Raw genomic sequence first — 7,062 nt, forward strand, 5'->3', positions numbered from 1 at the left:
TGGCTCGGTGACGTCCCACGAACTCACGATCCAGCAGAGTGTCGAGGGAGAGCTTCGTCAGCACGACGGCGTGATGACGGTGATGATGAAGCTACCGGCGCAGGGCTTCGCCTAAGCACTGCAATGATATGACCAAGTTGGATTATGGTGGAAGGGGGCACCGCACACGGCTAAGAGATCAATGATCAACTTGTGTTTTCTAGGGTGCCCCCTGCCCCCGTATACAAAGGAGCAAGGGGGGAGGCCGGCCGGCCTAGGGCGCGCCAAGGAGAGGGGGGGGCCTCCTCCTAGTAGGAGTAGGACTCCCCCTTTCCTAGTCCAACTAGGAAGGGGAAGGGGGAAGGAAGGAGAGGGAGAGAGGGAGGGAAAGAGGGGGCGGCGCCCCCCTCCTTATCCAATTCAGACTCCCAAGGGGGCGGGCGCGGCCAGCCCTAAGGCCCCCTCCTCTCTCCCTCACAAGGCCCATGTTGGCCCATTATTTCCCCCAGGGGTTGCGATAACCCCCCGGCACTTCGATAATTATCCGGTGACCCCCGGAACACTTCCGGTGTCCGAATATAGTCGTCCAATATATCAATCTTTATGTCTCGACCATTTCGAAACTCCTCGTCATGTCCGTGATCACATCCGGGACTCTGTACTATCTTCGGCACATCAAAACACATAAACTCATAATACCGAACGTTAAGCATGCGGACCCTACGGGTTCGAGAACTATGTGGACATGACCGAGACACGTCTCCGGTCAATAACCAATAGCGGAACCTGTATGCTCATATTGGTTCCTACATATTCTACGAAGATCTTTATCGGCCAAACCGCATAACAATATACGTTGTTCCCTTTGTCATCGGTATGTTACTTGCCCGAGATTCGATCGTCGGCATCTCAATACCTAGTTCAATCTCGTTACTGGCAAGTCTCTTTACTCGTTCCATAATGCATCATCCCGCAACTAACTCATTAGTTACATTGCTTGCAAGGCTTATAGTGATGTGCATTACCGAGAGGGCCCAGAGATACCTCTCCGACAATCGGAGTGACAAATCCTAATCTTGATCTATGCCAACTCAACAAACACCATCAGAGACACCTGTAGAGCACCTTTATAATCACCCAGTTACGTTGTGATGTTTGGTAGCACACAAAGTGTTCCTCCGATATTCGGGAGTTGCATAATCTCATAGTCATAGGAACATGTACAAGTCATGAAGAAAGCAATAGCAACATACTAAACGATCAAGTGCTAAGCTAACGGAATGGGTCAAGTCAATCACATCATTCTCCAATGATGTCATCCCGTTAATCAAATGACAACTCATGTCTATGGCTAGGAAACTTAACCATCTTCGATTCAACGAGCTAGTCAAGCAGATGCATACTAGTGACACTCTATTTGTCTATGTATTCACACATGTACTAAGTTTCCGGTTAATACATATATCATGATATAAGGAAATATAAATAACAACTTTATTATTGCCTCTAGGGCATATTTCCTTCAGTCTCCCACTTGCACTAGAGTCAATAATCTAGATTACACGGTAATGATTCTAACGCCCATGGAGTTTTGGTGCTGATCATGTTTTGCTCGTGAGAGAGGCTTAGTCAACGGGTCTGCAACATTCAGATCCGTATGTATCTTGCAAATCTCTATGTCTCCCTCCTTGACTTGATCGCGGATGGAATTGAAGCGTCTCTTGATGTGCTTGGTTCTCTTGTGAAATCTGGATTCCTTTGCCAAGGCAATTGCACCAGTATTGTCACAAAAGATTTTCATTGGACCCGATTCACTAGGTATGACACCTATATCGGATATGAACTCCTTCATCCAGACTCTTTCATTTGTTGCTTCCGAAGCAGCTATGTACTCCGCTTCACACGTAGATCCTGCCACAACGCTTTGCTTAGAACTGCACCAACTGACAGCTCCACCGTTCAATATAAATACGTATCCGGTTTGTGACTTAGAGTCATCCGGATCAGTGTCAAAGCTTGCATCGACGTAACCGTTTACGACGAGCTCTTTGTCACCTCCATAAACAAGAAACATATCCTTAGTCCTTTTCAGGTATTTCAGGATGTTCTTGACCGCTGTCCAGTGATCCACTCCTGGATTACTTTGGTACCTCCCTGCTAAACTAATAGCAAGGCTAACATCACGTCTGGTACACAACATTGCATACATGATAGAGCCTATGGCTGAAGCATAGGGAACACCTTTCATTTTCTCTCTATCTTCTGCAGTGGTCGGGCATTGAGTCTGACTCAATTTCACACCTTGTAACACAGGCAAGAACCATTTATTTGCTTGATCCATTTTGAACTTCTTCAAAACTTTATGAACGTATGTGCTTTGTGAAATTCCAATTAAGCGTCTCGATCTATCTCTATAGATCTTGATGCCCAATATATAAGCAGCTTCACCGAGGTCCTTTTATGCTATCCAGAAATTATATATCATTTCCAATCAACAATATGTCATCCACATATAATATTAGAAATGCTACAGAGCTCCCACTCACTTTCTTGTAAATACAGGCTTCTCCAAAAGTCTGTATAAAACCATATGCTTTGATCACACTATCAAAACGTTTATTCCAACTCCGAGATGCTTGCACCAGTCCATAAATGGATTGCTGGAGCTTGCACACTTTGTTAGCATCCTTTGGATCGATAAAACCTTCAGGTCATCATATACAACTCTTCTTCCAGAAATCCATTCAGGAATGCAGTCTTTACATCCATTTGCGAAATTTCATAATCATAAAATTCCGCAATTGCTAACATGATTCGGACGGACTTAAGCATCGCTACGGGTGAGAAGGTCTCATCGTACTCAAGTCCTTGAACTTGTCGAAAACCTTTCACAACTAGTCGAGCTTTGTAGACAGTAACATTACCGTCAGCGTCTGTCTTCTTCTTGAAGATCCATTTATTCTCGATGGCTTGCCGATGATCGGGCAAGTCAACCAAAGTCCACACTTTGTTGTCATACATGGATCCCATCTCAGATTTCATGGCCTCAAGCCATTTTGCGGAATCTGGGCTCATCATCGCTTCCTCATAGTTCGTAGGTTCGTCATGGTCAAGTAACATGACCTCCAGAACAGGATTACCGTACCACTCTGGTGCGGATCTTACTCTGGTTGACCTACGAGGTTCGGTAGTGACTTGATCTGAAGTTACATGATCATCATCATTAGCTCTCACTAATTGGTGTAGGAGTCACAGGAACAGATTTCTGTGATGAACTACTTTCCAATAAGGGAGCAGGTACAGTTACCTCATCAAGTTCTACTTTCCTCCCACTCACTTCTTTCAAGAGAAACTCCTTCTCTAGAAAGGATCCATTCTTAGCAACGGATGTCTTGCCTTCGGATCTGTGATAGAAGGTGTACCCAACAGTCTCCTTTGGGTATCCTATGAAGACACATTTCTCCGATTTGGGTAGCTTATCAGGTTGAAGCTTTTTCACATAAGCATCGCACCCCCAAACTTTAAGAAACGACAACTTTGGTTTCTTGCCAAACCACAGTTCATAAGGTGTCGTCTCAACGGATTTAGATGGTGCCCTATTTAACATGAATGCAACTGTCTCTAAAGCATAACTCCAAAACGATAGCGGTAAATCAGTAAGAGACATCATGGATCGCACCATATCTAGTAAAGTACGATTACGACGTTCGGACACACCATTACGCTGTGGTGTTCTGGGTGGCGTGAGTTGCGAAATTATTCCGCATTGTTTCAAATGAAGACCATACTCACAACTCAAATATTCTCCTCCACGATCATATCGTAGAAACTTTATTTTCTTATTATGATGATTTTCCACTTCACTCTGAAATTCTTTGAACTTTTCAAATGTTTCAGACTTATGCTTCATCAAGTAGATATACCCATATTTGCTCAAATCATCTGTGAAGGTGAGAAAATAACGATACCCGCCGCGAGCCTCAATATTCATCGGACCACATACATCAGTATGTATGATTTCCAATAAATCTGTTGCTCGCTCCATTGTTCCGGAGAACGGTGTTTTAGTCATCTTGCCCATGAGGCATGGTTCGCAAGTACCAAGTGATTCCAAAAGTCCATCAGAATGGAGTTTCTTCATGCGCTTTACACAATATGACCTAAACGGCAGTGCCATAAATAAGTTGCACTATCATTATCAACTCTGCATCTTTTGGCTTCAATATTATGAATATGTGTGGCACTACTATCGAGATTCAACATAAATAGACCACTCTTCAAAGGTGCATGACCATAAAAGATATTACTCATATAAACAGAACAATCATTATTCTCTGATTTTAAATGAATAACCGTCTCGCATCAAACAAGATCCAGATATAATGTTCATGCTCAACGCTGGCACCAAATAACAATTATTCAGGTCTAAAACTAATCCCGAAGGTAGATGTAGGGGTAGCGTGCCGACCATGATCACATCGACTTTGGAACCATTTCCCACACGCATCGTGAAGGAAATATGCCCTAGAGGCAATAATAAAGTTGTTATTTATATTTCCTTATACCATGATAAATGTTTATTATTCATGCTAGAATTGTATTAACCGGAAACTTAGTACATGTGTGAATACATAGACAAAAAGAGTGTCGCTAGTATGCCTCTACTTGACTAGCTCGTTGAATCAAAGATGGTTGTGTTTCCTAGCCATAGACATGAGTTGTCATTTGATTAACAGGATCACATCATTGGAGAATGATGTGATTGACTTGACCCATTCCATTAGCTTAGCATTTGATTGTTTAGTATGTTGTTATTGCTTTCTTCATGTCTTATACATGTTCCTATGACTATGAGATTATGCAACTCCCGAATACCGGAGGAACACTTTGTGTGCTACCAAACGTCACAACGTAACTGGGTGATTATAAAGGTGCTCTACAGGTGTCTCCGATGGTACTTATTGAGTTGGCATAGATCAAGATTAGGATTTGTCACTCCGATTGTCGGAGAGGTATCTCTGGGCCCTCTCGGTAATGCACATCACTATAAGCCTTGCAAGGAATGTGACTAATGAGTTAGTTGTGGGATGATGCATTACGGAACGAGTAAAGAGACTTGCCGGTAACGATATTGAACTAGGTATTGAGATACCGACGATCGAATATCGGGCAAGTAACATACCGATGACAAAGGGAACAACGTATGTTGTTATGCGGTTTGACCGATAAAGATCTTCGTAGAATATGTAGGAACCAATATGAGCATCCAGGTTCCGCTATTGGTTATTGACCGGAGATGAGTCTCGGTCATGTCTACATAGTTCTCAAACCCGTAGGGTCCGCACGCTTAACGTTAGGTGACGATCGGTGTTATGAGTTTATGTGTTTTGATGTACCGAAGGTAGTTTGGAGTGCCGGATATGATCACGGACATGATGAGGAGTCTCGAAATGGTCGAGACATAAAGATCGATATATTGGACGACTATATTTGGACATCGGAATGGTTCCGGGTGAGATCAGGCATATACCGGAGTTCTGGGAGGTTACCGAAACCCCCCGGGAGGTATATGGGCCTTATTGGGCCATAGTGGGAGAGAGGAGAAGGGAGCAAAGGAAGGCCCCCCCCACCCCAAGCCCAATCCGAATTGGGAGGGGGGCCGGCCTTTCCTTCCTCCTTCCTCCCCCTTCCTTCCACTCCTAGTCCAACTAGGGAAGGGGGGGAATCATACTCCCGGTGGGAGTAGGACTCCCCATGGGGCGCGCCATAGGAGGGCCGGCCCCCCCTCCTCCACTCCTTTATATACGGGGGAGGGGGGCTGTAACACCCACGATGCGGCTATATCTCCCACGTGTCGACGCACGACTTAGAGGCATAACCGCATTGTAGGTATTGTCGCAAGAAGGGTCATCTTCACACAATCCCATGTAATGAACAAGAATGGGATAAAGAGAGTTGGCTTACAATCTCCACTTCACACAATACATAAATTAATTCATACATCATCCAAAATCCACACATAGACCGACTACGGTCAAATCCAAATGAAAAGAAGATGACCCCAAATGCTAGATCCCCGATCGTCCCAACTGGGCTCCACTACTGATCATCAGGAAACGAAACATAGTAACGACCAAGTTCTCGTCGAACTCCCACTTGAGCTCGGTTGCGTCACCTGCACTGGTATCGTCGGCACCTGCAATTGTTTTGGTAGAATCTGTGAGTCACAAGGACTCAGCAATCTCACACCCGTGAGATCAAGACTATTTAAGCTTATGGGTAGGATAGGGTAATGAGGTGAAGCTGCAGCAAGCACTAAGTATATATGGTGGCTAACATACGCAAATAAGAGCGAGAAGAGAAGAAACACAGCGGTCGTGAACTAGAAGTGATCAAGAAGTGATCTTGAAACTACTTACGTTCAAGCATAACACAAGAACTGTGTTCACTTCCCGGACTCCGCCGAAAAGAGACCATCACGGTTACACACGCGGTTGATGAATTTTAATTAAGTCAAGTGTCAAGTTCTCTACAACCGGACATTAACAAATTCCCATCTGCCACATAACCGCGGGCACGGCTCTCGAAAGTTTATACCCTGCAGGGGTGTCCCAACTTAGCCCATTATAAGCTCTCACGGTCAACGAAGGATATTCCTTCTCCCGGGAAGACCCGATCAGTCTCGGAATCCCGGTTTACAAGACATTTCGACAATGGTAAAACAAGACCAGCAAAGCCGCCCGATGTGCCGACAAATCCCGATAGGAGCTGCACATATTTCGTTCTCAGGGCAACACCGGATGAGACTAGCTACGAGTAAAACCAACCCTCAAGTTTCCCCAAGGTGGCCCCGCAGGCAGCTTGGTTCGGACCAACACTCGAAGGAGCACTGGCCCGGGGGGTCTAAAATAAAGATGACCCTTGAGTCTGCAGAACCCAAGGGAAAAAGGCTTAGGTGGCAAATGTTAAAACCAAGGTTGGGCCTTGCCGGAGGAGTTTTATTCAAAGCGAACTGTCAAGGGGGTCCCATAAATCACCCAACCGCGTAAGGAACGCAAAATCAAGGAACATAACACCGGTATG

This window comes from Triticum aestivum, chromosome 1D, assembly GCF_018294505.1.
Source record: "Triticum aestivum cultivar Chinese Spring chromosome 1D, IWGSC CS RefSeq v2.1, whole genome shotgun sequence".
Lineage (NCBI taxonomy): Eukaryota > Viridiplantae > Streptophyta > Magnoliopsida > Poales > Poaceae > Triticum > Triticum aestivum.